The sequence below is a fragment of the Centrocercus urophasianus genome, unplaced genomic scaffold (assembly GCF_019232065.1).
Source record: "Centrocercus urophasianus isolate 14NV4802_14NV808 unplaced genomic scaffold, USGS_Curo_1.0 seq_25, whole genome shotgun sequence".
NCBI classification, from domain to species: domain Eukaryota; kingdom Metazoa; phylum Chordata; class Aves; order Galliformes; family Phasianidae; genus Centrocercus; species Centrocercus urophasianus.
Genome location: NW_024884811.1, coordinates 2505420 through 2527334, shown reverse-complemented (window position 1 = coordinate 2527334; position 21915 = coordinate 2505420).

Genomic DNA, 21915 nt, shown 5'->3' with positions numbered 1-21915 from the left:
AAAAAGAAAAAAGAAAAAAGAAAAAAGAAAAAAGAAAAAAGAAAAAAAAAAGATAAACAGCTTTTACTGTAATCACCTCAATCCTGCAGTGCACTTCTGAAACACCATAACAAGTCCCAGTGCAAAGAGATGCTTCAGCTGGAAGGACAGCAAAGCTGGGGGACAGAAAGGACATTTAGGAAGCTCCTTATGGTCAAGTAACTCTGGAAATGTGCTTTTTTGGCCTGAGACCCATAGAGTCCTAGGATGATCTAAAGGATGATCTAATCTGAAGTGAGGTTGAGAGTAGCAGTGCTCCTAACAATTTTACCAGCATCTTGCAGGCAGAGTGCTCATCCCCTGCAGCATGTCAGTAGCAGTCATGGTTCTGCCCAGACTGAGGTGCAGCTGAGGAAGCCATTACCAGTGTTTGAGTTGGCCCTGCTTGCCTGAAGAGGCAGAGAGTCTCAGCGTTTTCTTGAGTTTCAGGAGAGAAGAAATGAGAAAAAATATGGCAGGCAGAGCAAAGCTCTCCCTTGAGTGTCCTGGATGTCAGATTTGACATGATGGCTAAGGAGAGGGACGAGCAGTCAGGAAGTGGGAATTCCCAGAGCAGAGTTACACAACGTCTGTAAAATATGCAACCTTGGTCTGAAGTGTTCTTGCCTCCCACACTGCATGTAGACAAGGGAAAATTGCCAGGAGCTGTCTGTGCTGGAGTAATCTGGCAGAGGATGCAAGACTGGATGCTGGAAAATGGGTACAGAGGCTTCTGACCATCCCACCAGTGCTGGTTTTCAAACAAGAAGTGCTGTTCCAACCTTCCCATGTCTAGCCCCCACTTTGCCCCTGTGGATTTGGTTCTCACTCACGTGAGAGTGTGCAATGCGTTTTTCTCCCTCCTGTCCCAATCCATGCATTAAGAAAATTTGAAAAGATTATCCTTGTTTTCACATGGCATTTCTTTGCTTGATACAGGTACTTTGGAACATATCCAGCATTTGGTCTGAAAGAAGGAAAGAAATGTATAGTAATGATGCTTTGCATTTCCATAACCCCCTGTATTGATCACTTTCAAGGTGCCTCTGAGTGAGATTGAGAGATTTGCTGCTGCACATTCACTGTTCTGCCAAGCAGCATTATCCTGCTATCAGTGCTCTGCAGGCGCACACCCTTGGCTCTTGTATGTCTGTCTCTGCTGAGCACCACCACTTCCTCCCCTCTGTATGGCTGGAGTCAAGCGTAATTATGCAAAGCAAAAATGTCAGCTCATGCAACACCAATCTCTGAAAAATGAAATCCCTACACTTGCCTCTTAGCGGTAAGAAGATCACAACTCCCTGGTGCTTGATTCTGATCTCACACTTGTTTTCCGCTAATGGGATTTCTTTGACTTCAAAGGAGAAGTGATATACAAGGGAGAGAGATCCTTGTATGGCCTCATGCATATAAACTGATCTCAGACAGTCACATACACACTCTAAAGATCCAACGGAGAAATAATCTCTCCAGGATTGTGCTCTTCCTCCTACTCCATGGCCGATATCTCACCAAATGCTTGTTAACAGCAATAAGTAAATATGAATCCTTCATTTCCCAGGGTCTGACATCGCATCAGCATCAATGGGATTAACCAGCTGGACCCAATCATGGCAACAAGCACCATGATGTCAGGTTTTAACCTTGCCCTCAAATGCTGTGAGCTCAGAGGGATGAAAATATGACAACAGAATTGTGTATAATGATGCTGCCACACACAAGGGAAAAATAATTGAACATATTTGTTATGTTTGAAAAGCAGCAGGGAAAATGACTAACAGTTTGTGTGGGGCAGTGTAGTACAATCTAATATGTCTCCAGCTAGCATTTCTGAACAGGATTAAGACAAGTGGCATAAAAGCATCAGATTAAACAGTATGTGTACAATAAACTGCATGTAAATACTACGTACATCAAATACATGTAGATTATATGGCATAGCAGGAAAGGAGTGAGAAATGGATGAAAGTGTAGAACAGCTATGAGGCTTTTAACTTCCCCTTTTCACTTTTTATACAATAGCAGCCCTCTAAGTATCTCATGTAGCCAAGATCATAAATCCAACACATTAGTTACATTTTGTCAGACTTCCCCACTAGTCCAAATTATAGATAAACCCAAATTATATCACTTTCGCCGTTTTCCCACAGTGTCTCCTGGTGAGGGAAAGGAGAAAAAAAAAGCCCAACAACTTTCAACTACAATAGACTTCTCACTTTTTAAATGAGGTTTATGCTGGGAGATGTTACCTGCATGGAACTCAGCTTTCTAATGCTGCTGCAAATACAGCCTCCAGAACCACAGTGCACTGCAGACTCAACTCTCTGTGGAGTAATAATCACAGAATCATAGAATCATTAAGGTTGGAAAAGACCTTTAAGATCATCCAGTTCATCAATCCACCATCACCATGCTCACTAACCATGTCCCTCACTGCCGCATCCATACAGTTCTTGAACACCTCCAGGGTCTCCAGCACCACCCTGGGCAGCCTCTGCCACCACTCTTTCTGTGAAGAATTTTTCCTGATATCCAATCAGGCACAGTAGGTTTTTACCCTAACAGACCTAGAAACCACAGAGAGCCTGTCAGACACTTCTGCAGAGTCTGCAGAAAGCATCTGTGGAATGCAAGTCCATGACAGCAGGCTAATAATTGTTGTACAGGTGTGGGCACCTTCACTGAAAAAAAAAAAAAAAAAAAAAAGAAAAGAAAAAAAGAAAAAGAAAACAACTAGAATAACAGATATAAGCTGTGGTGGGTTTTTTTCATTTTGTGTGCATGCGTCTGGGAGTTGGGTTTTTCCTCCTAAGATAAAACAGTGTTCTGCACATTAGACAGAAAAAGAGGGTGAGGTTTTTTGTTTGTTTGCTCTTTCTTTCTGATAATAATATATGATGCATGTCAGAAATGAGTGCAGGTAGAGGATTATGAAGTGTTTGACTTTTGGTGACACTCCTACCTGTTTTGATTATTTTCAGTGTTTGGAAAGGTATATGAGACCTACCTGTCAGAGAGAGCATGAGCTATGATGGGAGTTCTGAGATTTTAGCTTTGCGCTGGAGTGGCCCAAGTGATCAGAATTCTACCAGTCTAATGTTGAGATGTATTCAATGCTCTAAGAAGGAGAGATCCAGAGAGAATCATAGAATCTTGGAATGGCCTGGGCTGAAAAGAACCATAATGATCATCTAGTTTCAACCTCCCTGCTATATGCAGGGCCGTCAACCACCAGACCAGGCTACCCAGAGCCACATCCAGTCTGACCTTGAACACCTCCAGGCATCCATAACTTCCTTGGGCAATCCGTTCCAGTATGTCACCACTCTCTGTTGAAAAAGTTCCTTCTAATATCTAATCTAAACCTGCCCTGTCCTAGTTTAAAACCACCCCCCCTTTTCCTATGACTATCCACCCTCGTAAACAGTTGTTCCCCCTCCTGTTTATATGTTCTCTTCAAATTTTGGAAGGCCACAATGAGGTCTCTCTGCAGCCTTCTCCAAGCTAAACAAGCCCAGTTCCCCCAACCTTTCTTCACAGGAGAGGTGCTCCAGCCCTCTGACCATCTTAGTGGCCCTCCTCTGGACCCGCTCCAAGAGCTCCATGTCCTTCTTGTGCTGGGGGCCCCAGGCCTGGACGCAGTACTGCAGATGGGCCCTCACAGGAGCTGAGGAGAGGGGGACAATCGCCTCCCTCTCCCTGCTGACCACCCCAGGGTAGATTTATTTACTGTTTGTTTTGTTTTGTTTTGTTTTCTTCCCCTCCATGCTCTATAATGTCAGTCAAAGTGAAGCAGCTTGCTCTCGTGGCAGTATTTGCCAACCAATGCTCCTGTACCAGGCAGGTAATTGCTGAGACCCGTGTTTGTTCTCTGGTTTGCCCCTTACAATGATCCACTCAGCCTGCAGTAAGGTTGTTATGTATTTTAAGGCTGGCAAAAGTGACAAGAGGCAGGAAGGAAAGGATGAAGCGAATGCTGGAATTCATGCCTCCATTTGTTTAAATCCTGGCACACAGCAGTTATCCACACAAATACTTAAAAGCAAATTAAGTATGAGCAGCTACGCAGCACCAGGTAATACTGTATTACCACTAACTGTGTAATAGCACACTATCAGACCATATTAACCCTGGCTGGTGGGTGTCAGAAAGCCATTATGGTCTTTGTTATTATTAGTTTGTGTTTTATGACTTCACCCTTTACCTTACAAAAATATACCTTAATGCACCTTAAAATACAAAATGCCCTCAGAGGCAACGGGTGTGTTTTTCTCATGCAGCTACAGTCCCTGTGGCTCCCCAGTGCTCCTCTCCCATTCTCTGGTGTGTCTCAGATGCTCCTGCTGATGAGAATGAGATAGAGCTTAATGGTGGGGAAGGAGCGATAAGGATCTAACACTCTCAAAGTGTGTAATCTTGCTGTCCAATTCAGTGTGCTACAACTAAGCCAAACTTTGATATGATAATTAGCCTATGGCCCCTTTGTAGCCAGCTCTGCTTAACAAACTGGAGATTCTGAAGATTGCTGCAGTTCTCCCTCTCATTACAGCTGCCGCCTCTGAACACTAACATCTCCACAAGTAGGAGGACAGGGAGAGTCTGGGCATGCAGAGTTAAATCAATCCAAAGATTATTTGTATCACATTAAACTTTTCCTGTCATTTGCTTCATACAAAAGAAGAGGCTCCCAGATGAGGTAATGTGCATGGAAGGCACTGATAATATATTATGACAGGTAAAGTAAATTAATTTGGAGGCTTCTCTAAACAGTGTGAGAACATTGGTTTTATTGCAGTTTCATCTGTGGAAAGATGGCAAAAATATATCTTTTCTTAGTAATTTAAGAGATTGTATTTTCTTCCAAAATGTGTTGATGAAAACTTCAGCTTCTTAGACAAGGGAGACTCCACTTGACTGGACAGAATCCAGAGAAGCTTTAGCAAATTAAACCAGCTGAAACCATGGCCCGTAATACTGTGTTTACACCCTCAGCCCTGGAGAACATTTAAACAGGACAGATCCAAGTTTCTGCAGCCAGTGGAAAGACTAACATTAATTTCAGAGCTCAGCTGAGCGACTAGCCAAACCAAGTTGATTCGTTTTAGACAAAACAGAGGTATATATGAAAACAAGTAAGTCTGATTTTTGGTTTTGAAGTGCAAGTTTCAGGAGGTGAGAGAACTTGTTAGTGAGACTGCTCAGGCGAAAGTTACATGTAAAATGCTTCAGGTAAGGAAGACTTGGAATTTCTTTTAACTAAAAGTTTCAAGAAAATCTCTGCAATTTGAATTACAGGAGGAGGAAAAACCTGCAGGAAAGGGCTGCAGACCAAAATGGATGGAGAACAACATTATAAGTCTGACAAAGTATCTCTTTGGAAGGGAGGAAGGAGCTAATCAGCAAAGAAAACTTCATTTGGAGGCCAGGAAGCATAAGGTTGGAGTAAACATTGCCAAAAGTCAAACTGAGTTAGAAGTCTGGGGAGGAAATTAAATAGGAAACAATAAAGTTATTTAGCTATTGAAACACAAAGATTTTAAAGCAGAAAAGATTTTTTTTATACAGGGAGGATTAGACCTAGCGTAGGTGTGTTAATACAGTGAAACTGTTTTGCTTTTCTGTAAGAATATTACAATCTAGAGAAAAGTGGGACAGATATGGGACGAGTGTCGGAAAACCGAAAATATCTCCTCTAAGGGAGTGGCAAGACTGAGATGTGGATGTGCTCAGCCAATGAGGAGCCAATCCCTCCGAGCAAGACTCCTCAAGACTTGGCAGAAACTCCAAGTAATTTTGTCAAACCATGGTGGGAAGGGATCCACATGACTTGGGAACAGTAAATGTAGTAACAACAATTAAGTGAGTGAACTTACATTGAAAGTCATGCTAGCCTGATGGACAAGGAAATTTTAAAGGAAAAGAATAAATAAAGAGACGATAATCAACCAAAGCCTGGGGAAGGAACAGGCTTGTCCTGCCAGATAGAGGTTACCAGGTCAGCTGTACACCTTTCTTCTGTAAAAGAGCTGATTGCTTTATTGTGCAAAGCAGTCTGGACAATCAACAAAGCGCTTGTGATATGGGCAATCATTAGTTCAAGTGGAAGAGAAAAAAGGGAAAAGCACACAAACGACTGCCAGAAACTAAGAAGTGCCCTTAATGGGAGGTGACAGTGCGTTGTGCTGAAGAAGAACCCTGGGAATTGGGAAAAGGGGCCTGCTCTAGCTGTTTCCATTAAGGTCTGTGACTGAAAAAGAAGCACGCACCAGTGGAATTTGCTAGCAGATCTAGGCAGAAGAATCCTTGGCACAGAAAGACAGTGGAACATGGTAGCATCAGAAAAAGATAACCTGCAAGCTTGGAGTAATATTAAGAGTGAGAAACAACACCAGTTTTCGAGTCCAGTTTTCACGTCCTCTGCAACAGGAGGACTCTGAGGATTCATCAGTCAGAAATGATAGAGAAAAAGCCAGAACTAGGAATTTTATCTGCTCTCACGAGTTACAGTGAATGACCAGGGTGACACAGATGTACAAAATGCAGATGTGATCCTTGAATTTATTTGGGAAAAGTACTACCAGTAGAAATAGGAAAGCGTTCACAGTTTTGTTCAACACACTAATCAGGGGTTTCAAATATTGAGAATTGGACCAGTAACTCACATTTGAGATAGAAACTGCCATTTGAGAAAAGGTTAAGATGAAAATTCTCTTCCGTGTCAGGAGACCTGGAAAATCTAACTTAGCAAATGAAGAATGCTTGAAGTACTGACTTCTTGGCTGAGTAGACTGCATAACATAGTATAATAGCATAGCATAGCATTTCACATAGTAGAATGCACCTTTGAGATTCAAAATCCCAAATATGTCCTCTAGGGATCAGTCCTCATTTTCTAATCCTAGTTTCATTAGATAGCTCTGGGAAGGCATGTAACTGAAAGTACCTATCTCCACCTTTGGTAAAGTATTCTTCTCTACCAGGTTTGGCCTTTCTTACCTGACAAACCCAAAGAAATATGAAGACATAAATTTAAGATTAATGTATGCAGTAAAAATGTATGCAGTAAATTAGAGAGATTGCTTTGAAATTTGCCATCATGCCTGGACTTAGGTACCTTAAATATCCCTCTGGATACATATAACCACAGGCCTGACTTAAGAAGGCTGAAAGTAGGATACATCATTCCTGCTTTAAGGCCTGGATCCAAGAGTATGCATTCTCATTTTCAGAAATGGTGTTAGAGAGACTTCTGGGGTGTTATTGATACAACAGTTTGACATTTAAAGGACTTGCCCAGACAATGAGTGAGGTGAGATCAACCTCTAAAGTTCAAATCTATATTTTCATTTGTCTCAAACAAGAGAGTGACCAAACCTCTAAGCTGTAGGTGTGCTTGAGATATGGGAACAGTGCACCTCTCTTGCTCAAGCCATGTGACTGAGCATCTGAGAACTGAGTACTTGTGAGACTACAGATGGATGAAAAGAAAGGAATGTTGCTTATTAACAGAGCTTGGCTGAGAGAAAGATAGGCAGGCAGAGCAGATAACATGAGTGTTGTTCCCTTAAGAAATTTGAATAAATATTCATAAAAGTGAAATCTGCCCAGTCCTGACAACAGGAATGCAGACTGCTCTGTAACCTTTGTTAGAAACAGATTGTATTGCCTTAAAAACCTGGAAAAGAAATATGTGCATGCTTGTGCATAAGATCACAGGATGAAATGAGAATGGGTCATATCCCTCAAGGTGCTGCATTCAAAGACACAGTTAAAAGGCACCTATGTATTGGGGAAGTGTAAGTGTCTGCAGCACCTCTGATATCAAGCACTTGGGTGGGCTTACTTGATTCAAGCCCTCAAAAATATTACCTAAATTGCGTTAATGGCAAGTAAGGATTCAGTGTGGAATTCGTGTCACCTGATCAACGTGGGGCACCTGGTGGAAGCCAGTTCTGCAACTACCCTCACAGTAAATGAAGGGATGATTCACCACTCCTATCTGGTAAATGCCTTTAGGTGTCTCTCTTCTGGTTACAGGAAGAGCTGGACAACTTGCTTACATGACACACCTTAATGAGAGCTAATACTGTGTGGGACAAATCCCTCCATGTAGAGGGAAGTGGAATAAAGATTCAAGTCACAGACATTTAGGCTCCTTTAGACTTCAGATACTTTTGAAGATTGTACCTGGCAGAAAGAAGGAAGGAGAATGAAGACCGGCTTGCCTGTGAGAGACTTCAGGCCAAACAGCTATGGATCAAAGTGTTTAATAGCTCAGTTGGCAAAGATGATAGATTTTTGTACATTCAGCAAACCTAATCTCGGTATTTAACTTAGAGAATTTACAAGTTCTCCTGGTGCAGTTGGTGGGATTCATAACCTTTGTGATCAGAATAAGCCAACAGAACATACATGTGCCAATTAATTCAGATGTTGCTTTCCCTCCTTGCTCCTTTAAAATGACATGAAAGTAAAAGTAAACAATAGCTTTCAAGATTAAAAAATAGAGCTTTCCAATGACAGGAAATCTCCCAAATCAGAAATCCTACAGTAAGAAGTAATTCAGTCACTCTTATCTTCCTGCTTTCTCTGGAAAGTGTTTGTCATCAACATGCAACAAGAACACAGGAATTATCATTGCCATTCTGTCTGCAGTCTTCATAGTGTCACAGAATAGAATAGGTTAGAAGTGGCTCTTAAAGATCATCTTGCCTCTTCTTGATTTCTCAACCTGATTTTTTTCATTAATGTTAATACTTCACTTTTCATTATCCTCCTATTGGGGAATGACTTGACACAACAGTTAGGAATGCCAGCTTGATGCAGGAGTTTGTTTACCACAAATGTACTCATTTTGCTGTTTGTGTTCCAGGACTCTGCATACATAGATAAACAAAGAAGATCCTGTATGTTTGGGAATAAATCAAATGCAAAGAAAGAAACAGGTAACCCAAGCTAACTCCTTGCTGCCAAATAGATCTGAGTCCACTGGATACATCAGTAGGATAGGAACTGAAGTGTGTTACCAAGAGAAATGCTTAGGTGGAGCACTTTGAGGAGATTATACCTAGTCTGAGCACAGAGAGCTGCTTTGACTGCTTCAGATCTGACAAAGGCAGTGTTCACAAAGGAAGGTACAGCAAAAATCAGTTGTCAGTGCATGTGGCACCTCTGCACTCAAATATCCCCATCAAGTAAGTCTATTTCTTATGCACACCACTGGTACAAGCTACTCATGGACATCCTCTACAACCTGCTTTGAGGTGGGTGAGATTGGGCAGCAAGCATGATTGATTTGGAGACCCTTTTTAAGGCAGTAGGTTGCTTTTCAGCTTGATTGAGAATGGTCCACCTCAAAATACTTCCTCGAGAATAGCAAATAAAGTTCAGCAACTCTTAAAGTAGAAACTCTGGCACCAGCTTCAAAGGCATTTGTGGGGAGAGTCTGAGTCAAAGCGCAAAGTGGGAAGAGATTGGTCACAACCCTTCTTGTGTGGGCAGACGTATCTAGCATTGCACAGGTGCCATCAGAGAAGGAAGCAACTTCTTTCACCTCTTCTCCTTCAACTTTTCATCCTACCATACTTGCGGGGTTGCTTTAACCAGCGCTGTCTTGTGTTTCTGATTCTTGCGCAGGGGTGTAGCTCGTGCTCCAATGAACAATACTCTGAAATATCTTAGGTTAGGCTTAAAATACATTGCTTATCCAAAAAGGTCCCAGGGTCCCAGGGCCATTGCAGTTTCACAAACACCTGACTATCTCAAGAAGGTTAATAAGTATTGGCTCCAGGGAGTCAAGATCTGTGAATGTTGTCTGGAAGTGCAAGTGTGACTCTCAGACCAAGAAGGTCATCGTGAGGAGGCAGCCACAGTTTTAGTGCTTCTCTGTCAACAACTGTGAATTAATTAGTGAAGCAGGGTTTTTGAATCTGGATCTAGATCTGCATCCACATTTTCACAAAATCCAGCACAGTTGGAACTCGGGCTTTGCTTTCAGCTTACCTCCAGAAACCTTTGTCTTCATGTCTAAACTCAGTTTTGAAGCTATTCCACCATTTGTTCTTACACACTTATGCAAACATATGCATACGCACATACAGATTTCCATTCCACCTTTTTGAAAGAGCTTCCATCTTTTTATAACTAAAATTCTTGCTGAATGCTTACATCTCACATCCAGAAAGCAGGCAAACTGGTTATTTTTATGCCTATTTAGCACAATTTCCTAAGGAAACAAGAAACCTTGAAGATTATTTTCTCTGGTGAAGGCAAAGTGCTCAGGGCTACTTGCAGGTAAGGACACAAGAATCATAAAATCGTAAAATCATAGAATAGCCTGGGTTGAAAAGGACCATAATGATCATCTAGTTTCAACCTCCCTGCTACATGCAGGGTTGCCAACCACCAGACCAGGCTGCTCGGAGCCACATTCAGCCTGGCCTTGAATGCCCTCAGGGATGAGGAATCCACAACCTCCTTGTACAGCCTGTTCCAGTGCATCAGCACCCTCTGTGTGAAAAATGTCCTCCTTATATCTAACCTACCTCCCCCCTTCTCAATTTAAGACAACCAGGCTTCTCTTCTCCAGGCTAAACAAGCCCAGTTCCCTCAACCTTTCTTCATAGGAGAGGTGCTCCAGCCCTCTGATCATCTTAGTGGCCCTCCTCTGGACCCACTCCAAGAGTTCCATGTCTTTATTGTGCTGGAGATCCCAGGCCTGGACGCAGTACTGCAGATGGGGCTCACAGGAGCCGAGTAGAAGGGGACAATCACCTCCCTCTCCCTGCTGGCCACCCCTTTTTTAATGCAGCCCAGAACACAGTTGGCCTTCCGGGCTGCAAGCACACACTGCTGGCTCATGTCCAGCTTCTCGTCCACCAGTATCCTCAGGTCCTTCTCCACAGGGCTGCTCTCAAGGAGATTTTCTCCCAATCTGTATAAATACCTGGGATTGCCCCAAACCAAGTGCAGCACCTCGCACTTGGCCTTACTGAACCTCATTATGTTGTCATGGGTCTAGCCTCTCAGGTCCCTCTGGATGGCTTCCCTTCCCTCCAATGTATCAACTGTACCACTCAGCTTGGTGTCATTCACAAACTTGCTGAGACTGCACTCAATGCCATCGTTTATGTTGCGGATGAAGACATTGAAGAGCACCAGCCCCAAGACCGTCCCCTGAGGGACACGCTTGTGACCGGCCTCCACCCTGACACAAAACCATTGATCACGACCCTTTGGCTGCAACCAGCCAGCCAATTCCTAATCCATCAAACAATCTATCCTTTAAATCCATGCCTTTCCAATTTAGTGAGAAGAATGTGGTGAGGGACCATGTCAAAGGCCTAGCAAAAGTCCAGGTAGATTATATATATCACCCTTCTGCCATCCAGCAAAGCCATCACTCCACCATAGAAGGCCACCAAATTGCCCACACAAGATCTATTCTTGGTGAAGTCATGCTGGCTGTCTCAAATCACCTCTTTATCTTGTGTGTGCCTTAGCATAGCTTCTAGGAGGATCTGCTCCATGATCTTTCCAGGCACAAAATTGAGACCCACCAGCCCATAGTCCTCCAGGTCTTCCTTTCTCCCTTTCTTAAAAATAGGAGTAATGTTTCCCTTTTTTCAGTCACCAGGGACTTCATCAAACAGCCAGAAAGAAGAAGGAAGGTGGAAGGGAAGATGTGGGAGGCAGGGGAAGATGCAGGCACTTCTCTGGGGCCTTAAGTGTGAGGCACTGGGCTGATGCTGATCTCACATACTGAAACCACACTTGAGAGTATGCCACATACTGAATTCAATAAGAAACATGCAACAACCCAGCTACACTGAATACAAATTAAATGGTATCTCACTCTCTTCAAAGAGTGTTGATGCACTTAAGCAGTTCTCAGACACTCGTTGGTTTTAGCAAGGCAAACTCCCATTAATATCAGCACTACTGGGAGTGGACCAAGAATGTACCACTTGGAAGTGATTTTTCTTTTTCTGAATGAGGGACAATTTTGCCTTTTCTGCCTCTTCCTCGTTGGTTGGATTCACATAAAAGTACCTGATTCCTGTGGCTAAGCATGTGATTAACTTGTATGCAAGCCATAAATCCCTCTCTTTTTGATATTTTTCTGCAGCTGAAGAACAGAAATATTTCTCACTAGTCCCTTGAATTCAGCTATTTATAAATGAAGGTAATGCAGGGATGTTTTTTGCCATTCTTTTGGAATAGACAACAAGAGGGCATTGCTGACCAGTAAATCAGTTTCAGGTCAAGCCTTTTGCAAATTGTACAATATTAGTAAGATAATGCAGTGTTAGTAAGGTAAATCTTTGTTTGCTTGTTCGTTTGTTTTGTGAGTGCATTCACACTTTCTCTTTGACAGATTCAAACTTCCACTGCTGCTGCCAGCAGTAAGCTCAGATACACACTTAAGCATCAGCTTTAATACAGATGCTCTGCATGCTCCAGCACAAAGTTATTCTATTTCCCATTTCCTGAATCCTGTATACATTTGCTCTTAGTGACCTGGAGTCAAGCTTCGGTCTGCTTTTTCTCTAGCAACATTCTTCTGTTGGACACACACAGTCCTTTCAGAGATCAGTGGAGGAGACCTCTCGTGGCCAGCTGTAGCATTTTCAGCAGGGAAGTGATAAATGCCAATGATGGGTGATGCTGCTAGGTGCTGAGCTGGCCCTCCTTGAAGAACGTGAGAAGGGAAGATGAAGTGATTTGATCATGATCACAAAGTCTTTACAGTACAGTCCTCTATCTTCTTTCTCTCCACTCCACTAAAATTTCATTATTACTTTTGAAGTTCCATCATGTTGATTTTGTTGTCCATCTGGTCTGAACCAGTGGCAGCTATGTAACCTATATGACAACTTCTTTTATTCTTATACATAGTAGCAACTAAAATTCACTACCGTTTTTCCTATCTGTGTCCTCACATCAGGTCCTAAGCAGACCTCTTCCTGCAGCCTCTCAGGACAGCCAGAGCATACACATCTCTGGTCATTCCCATACATGCCACATCATGCCCATCAGAAGCAATCAGCATCAGAAATTAGATCTCAGCACAGCAACAGCCTCCTAAAAACAAACAGTAATTTGGGTATTTTTGGTAAATTTACTCTTTAGGAACTTAGGAATTGCTACGGCTCATTCTTATGGAAGTGTAAGAAGGTCAAATTGCCCAGCTCCTGATTCATGTTCTCCATGAGTCAGGTTCAACCTCTCTGGGAGCCCACTGTTGTCATCATAGCTTGGTCTGGACCCAGGTTGAAGGCAATGAGAAAAGTGCTAAAGGCACATGCTGCATTTTTGTTCTAACCTGCTAGACGTATGAAGGCAAGTGAGATGATGTGGTTAATCTTTACCAGGGAATAGTAGTGAGAGGATCCTGAGCTATCTAGCTGCCAGCTAACTGTGTAATGGGCAATGGCCTGTACTTGAAGGGCTTCAAGAAAAGATGTAATCAGGCATTCGCTATCTTTCTTCTTTCCATTAAGTTCAAAGTACTACATAATCACTTCAATTTTCTTTCAGCAGTGATAAGGCTCAAGAATAAACCACAAAGCCTGAACTCTCAGTCAGCCTCCGTGTTTTATCCAGGATTTATCTCCAGCCATCATCAGGTGCTGTGTTTCTGCCTGACCCATATGGAAACTGGCCTCCAAGGAGGGTCAGGCATTCACTTTCATGCTCCTCTGTGCTGAAATGCTTTTCTTGGCAAGATTAGATAAAGCAATTCCCTTTCATTTGGGGCCATCCCAAGTAGACTCTTCAGAAAAAAAAAATAAAAATAAAAAGTCTACTTTAGACTAATTCTTTTTCTTATTTGCTGTAAGTTCATGGCTTGAGACTACGGCCAGGCTATTTTTGCATTCACTGTGCCAGGAATAAAGCCGAGTAATTTTCTCTGCCTATGGGAAAAAAAACAGATTTTTATCTTAAAAGAGGTATTTAGAGGATACTGTCAAAGACTCTTCTCCTGACCACTACCTGGTCAGAATCTGCAGCATGGCTCTGTGCCAGACCTAGCACAGCTTGGTTTCTTTGCCCTGAAGCCTCAGGGGAGAGAATGAGAGGGCTGCCATTTTCTGCGTCACCTGGAGCATGGACATAGGCTGTGACACTCCCATCAGACATCAGAGATGAGGGTTTGTGCCTCTGAAGGGGAAGTATGAAGCATTTTCCTTTCTGTGCTAACATCCTCAACACTTGGCTGTCACTGAGTCTGACATTTAAGAATGGGAATTACCCTTTTAGAAAGCTTCTACTGACATATGTGAAGTCTGGAGCACTACTGATATGCAGGGACTCATTTACACAGCGTTGCTTCCCCCTGCCCAGATGGTCCCTGGTTTCTCAGGGCCAGAGCTGCTGTGCCCCACAGCTCCTGCCCTGTACCTGCATAGGGCGTTTGCTCCAACCCATGACCCAAACAGGAGCTGGGGCTGAGCAGACGGGCACTGCAGCTTGTCTTATGTCTGGCCACTGGCCAAACAAGCACATGCTGATGTACGCAGTTCACTTCAGCTTAGCAGTAACGCTGCACTCCTAAGTGATGCTGCTCTCCTTTCCCTGTGCTGCAGTGGAGCTGCAGGGCCAAGCTCTGTTGTGAAACTTGTTGAACAGCAGGGCACAGCCATGGCTCCAATGTGAAATCAGTCATGCAGCAAACACCTCCAACATCTGTGCACACACACATGTACTTGCATACACACGCAGGCACACACTTTTCCCTCAGTGCACATGCAGGTCCAATCCAGCAGACAGAGTACACCCCAGAAAAGAAATCTCTCAGAGTATCCACAGATCAGCACCAACTGGGAGCTCTCTGGTGTATATCTGTGTGACAAGCTGTGCAGCAAGGACACAGAGCTCATTTAATCTGCTTCAGACAGGTGAAATAAAACATAACCAGGAGGGCTGGTACCTTCACCCATTCTTAAGGTTACCAGACACCTCTCATTTTAAGACCATGTTTGCAGTTCTTTATATGCCAAATGTTGACCATTTGTATTTGTTTTCATGCGTGCTAGATGTTTGCATCAAGTTTCTGTACTGCTGTTTTCTACAGACGGAGAAAAGAAAGAGTTCAGGCACTTTTGAATAGCAAGGTAGGGAAGACGTGTTGCTTTGATTTTCTTTGAAAAGCATTCCAGTGGCCTTTTCTATGAGCATCTCAGGGTGCCCTGGTACTTTGAGAAAGAATTGTCAAGCTGAATAAAACTGCTTCACTACCTGCACCTGCCTTCTGCCATCACAAGAAAACATTCCCAAATTTGTCCAGACCATTGGCTTAAAAATGATCTCTAGTAAGTGATTTTCTCAGCTGAAGATTTGGGAACTATTCAGACAGGACTTGTCCCCACACATGCTACAACATGCGCATACCTGCAGAGCTCCTGCGTCATCTGTACCAGTCCATCACCTGAGCTGAGTGACCATGCCTAATGGAGGAGCAAAGACAGTTCTTCCTTTTTCTGCCATGACCAGGGAGTGTAGATCAGAAAGCCCCAGACACTAGAGAGAAGCCAAAAAACCTCCCTTCCATCTGTGCTATCTCCCATCATCCCATCTGGAATAAGAGGGACTAGGTGAGACCAAGGAACATGCTTCAGCTGATGCAGGAAGGAGGGTCTAGTGTCTACAGGGGAAAAAGAGAGCCCTATATATTAGGAGCCACAACATACATGATTGTGCTTCCAAGATCTCACCCAACTGCATCTTGAAAGTACCTTTTTTTCCCATTGCACGGGTAGAAGTCTGCTGCATATTTCTCTGATGCTGAAGTTCTTCCTTTAAATTATGGTCTGTAAGTTTTTGTGGGAAGTTTGTAACCGTTTGTTTTCATGCCAATCTATCCTTTAACTCAAAAAGTGGCTTTCTTACTTAAGTATTTTTTCTTGTCCATGTTTGTAGGCTGCTCCAATCTTTGTAGGCTGGGCAAAGACAGAACTATGGTGAGGAACTCTAACCCTAACTCCAAGGCAGAGATGGGATAGGTGGTTCAGGCTGTAAGCCTTGCACTGCAAGCACTCATGTTCCTCCTCTAACAGCTACTCAATAATCTCATATTTTTCTTAGGGGAGGAACATAACCTCAAATCAATGGACTTCATGTAACACCCTTAGCCAGAGCTTGCCAGCTAGGCAGCAATCATAATGTGGAGCAACCTTCAGGTACACAGTCACAATCTTTTTTTTTTTTTTCAATATTATCCAGTGTGCAGAATAGGCCAAACTCAAGAATGAAACAAATGTTTTCCCTCAGAACAAAAGATCTGGGACACAAAAAACTCAGGCTATAAATACTCTACTATCCTGCATACTCAAAACTAAGTATCTAAACTTAGGGAAGACTTTTGATCCTGGTCAGTTTATGTTTCAGCTTGCCAGCTCTGAGACAGAAATAACTCTCACCATCATCCTGCAGAGCTAGGGGGAGGATATACTCATTATTTCTGTGAAACATTCAGGCTTCATAACAGTAAGTACCACAGAAAAGCCCATAGAGCAGTTAATATCTTCATCCTCACAGCAGGATTTACAGGGATGAGTAATAAGTAAGATATAAAGCCTCATATTAAATAGCAAGGACAGAATAAAACAGTGAATAATTGCTCACTAAGGAAACTCTTCACTGTGTACTTACTGAGGTTTGGGTCCGTGGGTAAATTAATATCTGAGTTTCTTAAAATTAAATCATGCTGCATAAAACATAAACTCAACAGTAATGCACAGGAAATCTGCACTCTGGCATTTCCTATGTTTTGATTAATTGATACCATAAATTTGATAATGTGCTTTGACACAGCTTATTGTCTGTGCATGTGTTGTGATACAAATGGAGGAGAAAAGATAGCTGTGCTTTCATTGTGCCATTCACACTGCCTTACCCTCACTACTCTTTTATTATTCTAGAAAGCATTTCACAGGGTTGATGTGTAGCTCAGATTTCCAATACAATATCCTGGTTTTAGGCGCTTGTCCCACAGAAAAAAATGTGACAGTGTCACAGGCTGCTTAGCAAAGCAGAGAGGAGAGCTGCAAAGCTGGAGGCTTTGCTGGAGTTATTAAGACTCTTTCTCATGAAAGTCACATCTGTTCAAAAGATATTTTTCAAAAGCCTCAGAGGAGGATGGACTGTCAGAATTTGCATTCTGTCACTACTTGCTGGGCCAGCAACTTTCCCCACACTCACCCCCATCTCTGTCTGAGATGGGTTACTGGCAGTGGCACTGACATGTGTGCAACTCAGTTCTGAAATCACTCATTTGCCCCCTGCCTGATTACAGAACTGACTTCAGAAACTGCTTCTTAGAAAGCAGTGAGCACTGAAGGTAGCTGAGCTCTGTTCGCAGCCGACTCAGGTGTGGTGGCACCCAGTGGCCTTTGTGCCACCTCTGTGCAGTGTGGCTGCCCTTCTGGGCAGTGCTAGCACAGGCAGGAGAAGGATCGGGGCATGATCTGACCTGATGGCTGCTGGGATCTGCACTACCTGGGGGATGCCCAGTAGCTCTGTGGTGTCTCCTGAGAAGGTATTGCTCATCTGAAGAGAGCTGCTGCACTTCAAACAAAAATTAAAATGAACTGTGCAATTTGTTTTTCAATTAATCGAAACAAATTGCATCAGGCATCACGAAAGCCAGGAGTATAACACTTCATGCATACACACACACACATATATATGTATATATTTACTTAAATATGTCTGAGTGTGTATTTTATGTGCAGGAACATAAAAGCACTTGTGAGGGAGACAGCAAGCTGCCCACAGTCACACAGCCCCCTGAGGATGGTTCAGCCCTGTCCTCAGGACTATCCTATTCAGTATCATGGGAAACCAGCTTGTTAACAGGACTGGCAACCTGCAGCTCCAGCCTCCCATGATAATTACATCGTGACTGTCTACTGCCTTGCAAAAGACTAGGAACTTGGGCAGCACACAAAGAGGAAAAGGCTCAGACTCTCAAGAGCACAGAAACTCAGGAGCAATGATGTGGACACAGTTGTCCGAGTACACAGCCCCAGCTCAGGTTTCCGAGACAATATCCGGCTTTTAATGTGCTGATGTCTCAAAATATAGGTCCCAGGCAGTCTCCAAGTGTGATGGTATAGATTCAGTGTTATGTTTAAGGTCATTTTTAATATACGTTCTTTACAGTTGTTCTTTCCTTTTTTATTTTTTCTTCTGTGCTGGTATACATATTTCATGTGGTTTCTTTGTTGTAGTTCCAAATTTTATAGTTGTGGCTCTTTTTTAAAAAAATTCTTTTTTTTTTTCTTTTTTTTTTTTTAATATTGGTGAACTTCCTGCTCTGTTGCTGCTTATTAAATTATTCTTTTTTATTTTTTTACAGGGTGACTTGCATGGTTTCCGCTATCTCTCTCTGGAGATCAGGGTTTCAATAAATATATTTCAAGCGGCTCTTACATTGTTTCTCCTTTCTTATTTCCTACCCAAGGGATTAAGAGAAACAGGCCTGGAAATCAAAGAACATTTCCAAAGAGATAAGTAAATGTGGGAAAGAGCTCATTTCCTCTGAATCAACAGCATCAGTTACCTACAACTCCCGCAGAGACCTCCAGGACCAAGACAGGAGATAAGGCAGTTATAGCTAACGCCACTCTTCCTTCTTTCTTTAGAACTTGTTGGCTGTGGGCACTTACTCAGGTTTTTCTGAGCTAGTTCTTTCAGGTCTCTCAATAATTTATGCTTCAACAGTGAAAACTGCCCCAATAGATTTACTAATGACACTTCAGCTTTGAAAGCGGAGATCACAAACCCCTTCCAGTGATTTAATGCCATACTTCCAGCAGCTTTCAGAGACTTACATGGGCAATTATAACTGTCCAGCCTGGCTGACAGATCCCTGAGCAGGAAACAGAGCTCCCTTTTAGAGTTCTTCAAAACTCCACCTGAGGGCTGCCAGTAATACACAGTAGGTCGCAGAGGCTTCTCCCAAGCCCTGCGTTATTACCGCCATCATGGTAAGAAGCGCTGTCTGCAGTCACCACTGAATGTATGCCATCTTCTTTTCATTCAGCCCCAGAAGCAGGTGAAGCCAATCCTGGCAGCTGCTGGTTCAGGTGACAGTGGGTGCCGTCACTGCAATGGAAAAGTTGTGAAGGAATAATTCTCTGCCCTCAGGTGTGTGTGAGAGGTATGAAGATATCTCATATGAAATAGGCCTCGTATGAGACCTCTGTGCTGCAGATTGCATGCAGTGTCCAATAAAATATGAAACATTTAATTAGAGTGAGTGTTTACTTTCATTTGCTCAGGACTCCAAGAGCTGTAGTAATTTGATGAAGGAAGATATGAAAAATGAAGTGTGAGAACTGTAATGCCTTCATGCAACACCTACAGGGGTGATAAAAGGGGGAAAAAAACAACACTGCTACCTAAACAAGGGCACTGCAATTTATTTTTTTTTTTAAACTGCAAGTCTTCACCCAAAATAAAGGCATCTCCTTTAAAAAGAACATGACCAAGATACAACAAACAGCCCTGGTTACAGCTATAGGCTTCTCTATGGATTTATTATTTTTTCAAGATTAGAATGAACTGACTGATAAAATCCAGTGGGATGTGATCTTTCTATTAATCAAAGTTATTGTTCACTTGAAAGTTTCCTATGGGACAACCTGATTGTGCATCTTTCTGTCAGCCCTGGACATGCCTTTACAGAATCAGAGTTACAACAAATGCGTGAGAGTTACTTTCTTATCACAAAGACATTTTAAAACAGGCTTAAAGAAGAAAGAGCTGAACAAACCAAAATCACAGGTGCTATAGGGCTGTGGTTCATCTGTTTGGCTGTTGTGTGGAAGGGCTGACTCCCTAATCAGGGCTCTGAGAAGGGTATGTAAGTGGCACAGCAGAGGAGGCACACACATTGCCACAGGAGGAGGGCCATGAAAGGAACTCTCAGAGGATGCTAGCACCACACTCACCCCTCTCCTTCAATGAGTTTTGCTTTGTGGTCTCCCCTCTATCTCAAGATAGCACTACTTGATGGCAGCCACTGAACAGCAGCAGTCTGCTTCTTCACACGCAGCCCCTTGACTTGCCCATGGTAATCTACTGCTGGACAGGCAGTAGTATGGCAAGCCAGGAACACAAGCAGCTGCTTTGCTTATTTAGAAGTAGGATAGTGGTTCATGCTCCTTCAGGAAGCAGTTCTATAAGTAAGACTGGTAATGAGTCATCTATGCAAGGACCGATGCAGCTGTGGCAGGATGTACCCAGATGTCTTTAATGCCCAGCACCCAAATCCTAGGAGATTCAGCTGCTGTGTACCAAAGGGATGTGGATATCTGGGTACCAATCTTTTAACGTGGGGACTCTGGTGTATGGCCAAAATTAGATATCTGTCCAGCAGTCCCCTACATTTTCTCTGTTCCTCAACTCCATTTCTGGCTCCTGATGCTCTCTTCTGAGTGTAAGCACATTCCCTCCAAAAAGGCTGTTCCTTCTGTCTTGCACAACATGCTTGTGAGGTCTGTGATAAAGAGGAGCAAGCACAGATAAAGCAAGCCTTTGCAGAAACTGTAGACTCTGCTACATTCACTTAAAAAATAAAGCACAAGAGATCAGATGTCATTGGCAAAACAGCCCTAAGTCTACCCAGCCAGCTACTGTCTCCTCAGAGGTCCTTGGACCATCAGTCAGACATCTCCAATCCTGCATGACAGCCCAAGTCAGTTTTATTAGACTGAAAACAAGTAAGAAATGATCTGCTCATTCATATCAGGTATCTTTTTGATCTGTAGATAGAAATACGGCCTTTTTGAGCTCTGAAAAAGGCAAAGGGAAGGAATTCATCTTTATTCTTGATGTGAGGTGAGATATTTTTGCCCATAAGCCTGTGCCCAAATAACATTCCCTGTAGAAACCAGCCATTTTCAGGAATAATTTTGAGTCAAAAGTACATTGTCTCTTATGCAAATATAGATCAACAAATCTTCTTGCAGAGACTTTAATGCTGGATTTAGATACACACATTTCAAGTGCATTTATTTGTGCTATTGTAGCATTTGTAAGTTGCTTGATACTTGCTAGTCATGGGCTTTGCAGACCTAAATTTCCTCACCACAAGGAATGTATGTATCCAGACTATTTCCCCCCACTGCTCATCACACACCTAGGCAGACTTCCAGTGCTGGGAGACGCCGAGTTAGTCATGTGACACTGCTTGTGGCAATTAGGAAACAACTCATGCATCTGTTTTCTTGGCATCAGACAAAAAAATGGGCTCACACATCTGAAACCTGTCTCTTAGGAACATTAAAGGTGTGCTTATTGTTTAAACCTAACCACTGCTGTTGAGGCAGCTTTTGATGCTTCGCTCTCTTGGACTTCATGTACAGCTGTGTTATTCCTCTAGTGGAAGGAAGCCTCTCTCCCAGCACCAGTGCCTGCTCCTATTGAAGTCAGAGGAGAGCACGCCATTACCTTGGGCGAGTCTGAAAGGGTGTAAATCAGCATAACGTCTTTCTCCACTATGCTGGAGATGTGCCAGTTTGGGCTGGTTGCAGATCTGCCCTTACAGGTTCATACTTCATCTGCTCTGTGGTTTGCTGATTTCTCAGACTGGAAGTGTGAAGCTCGGAGGACACTCACAGAGGTGATGAGCACAGTCCTAGTGCTGCACAGCATGGCTATATTTACTTTGCAATGCTACACAAGCTGCAAGTTGCCGGACAGAAACTGATGTGATCTGGAAAAAAAAATAATCTGTAGGAACATGCCAGCCTTCTACTCTATCAGAAATAAGGACTTGTACTTCCCTTTCAAGCTCATCTACTCATGACATGCCAATGTTGGTAGACTTCAAAGTCTTCCCTTTTTTTCTGCAAGGATCAGTAGTTTCTTAGCTCAGGGTGGGATGAG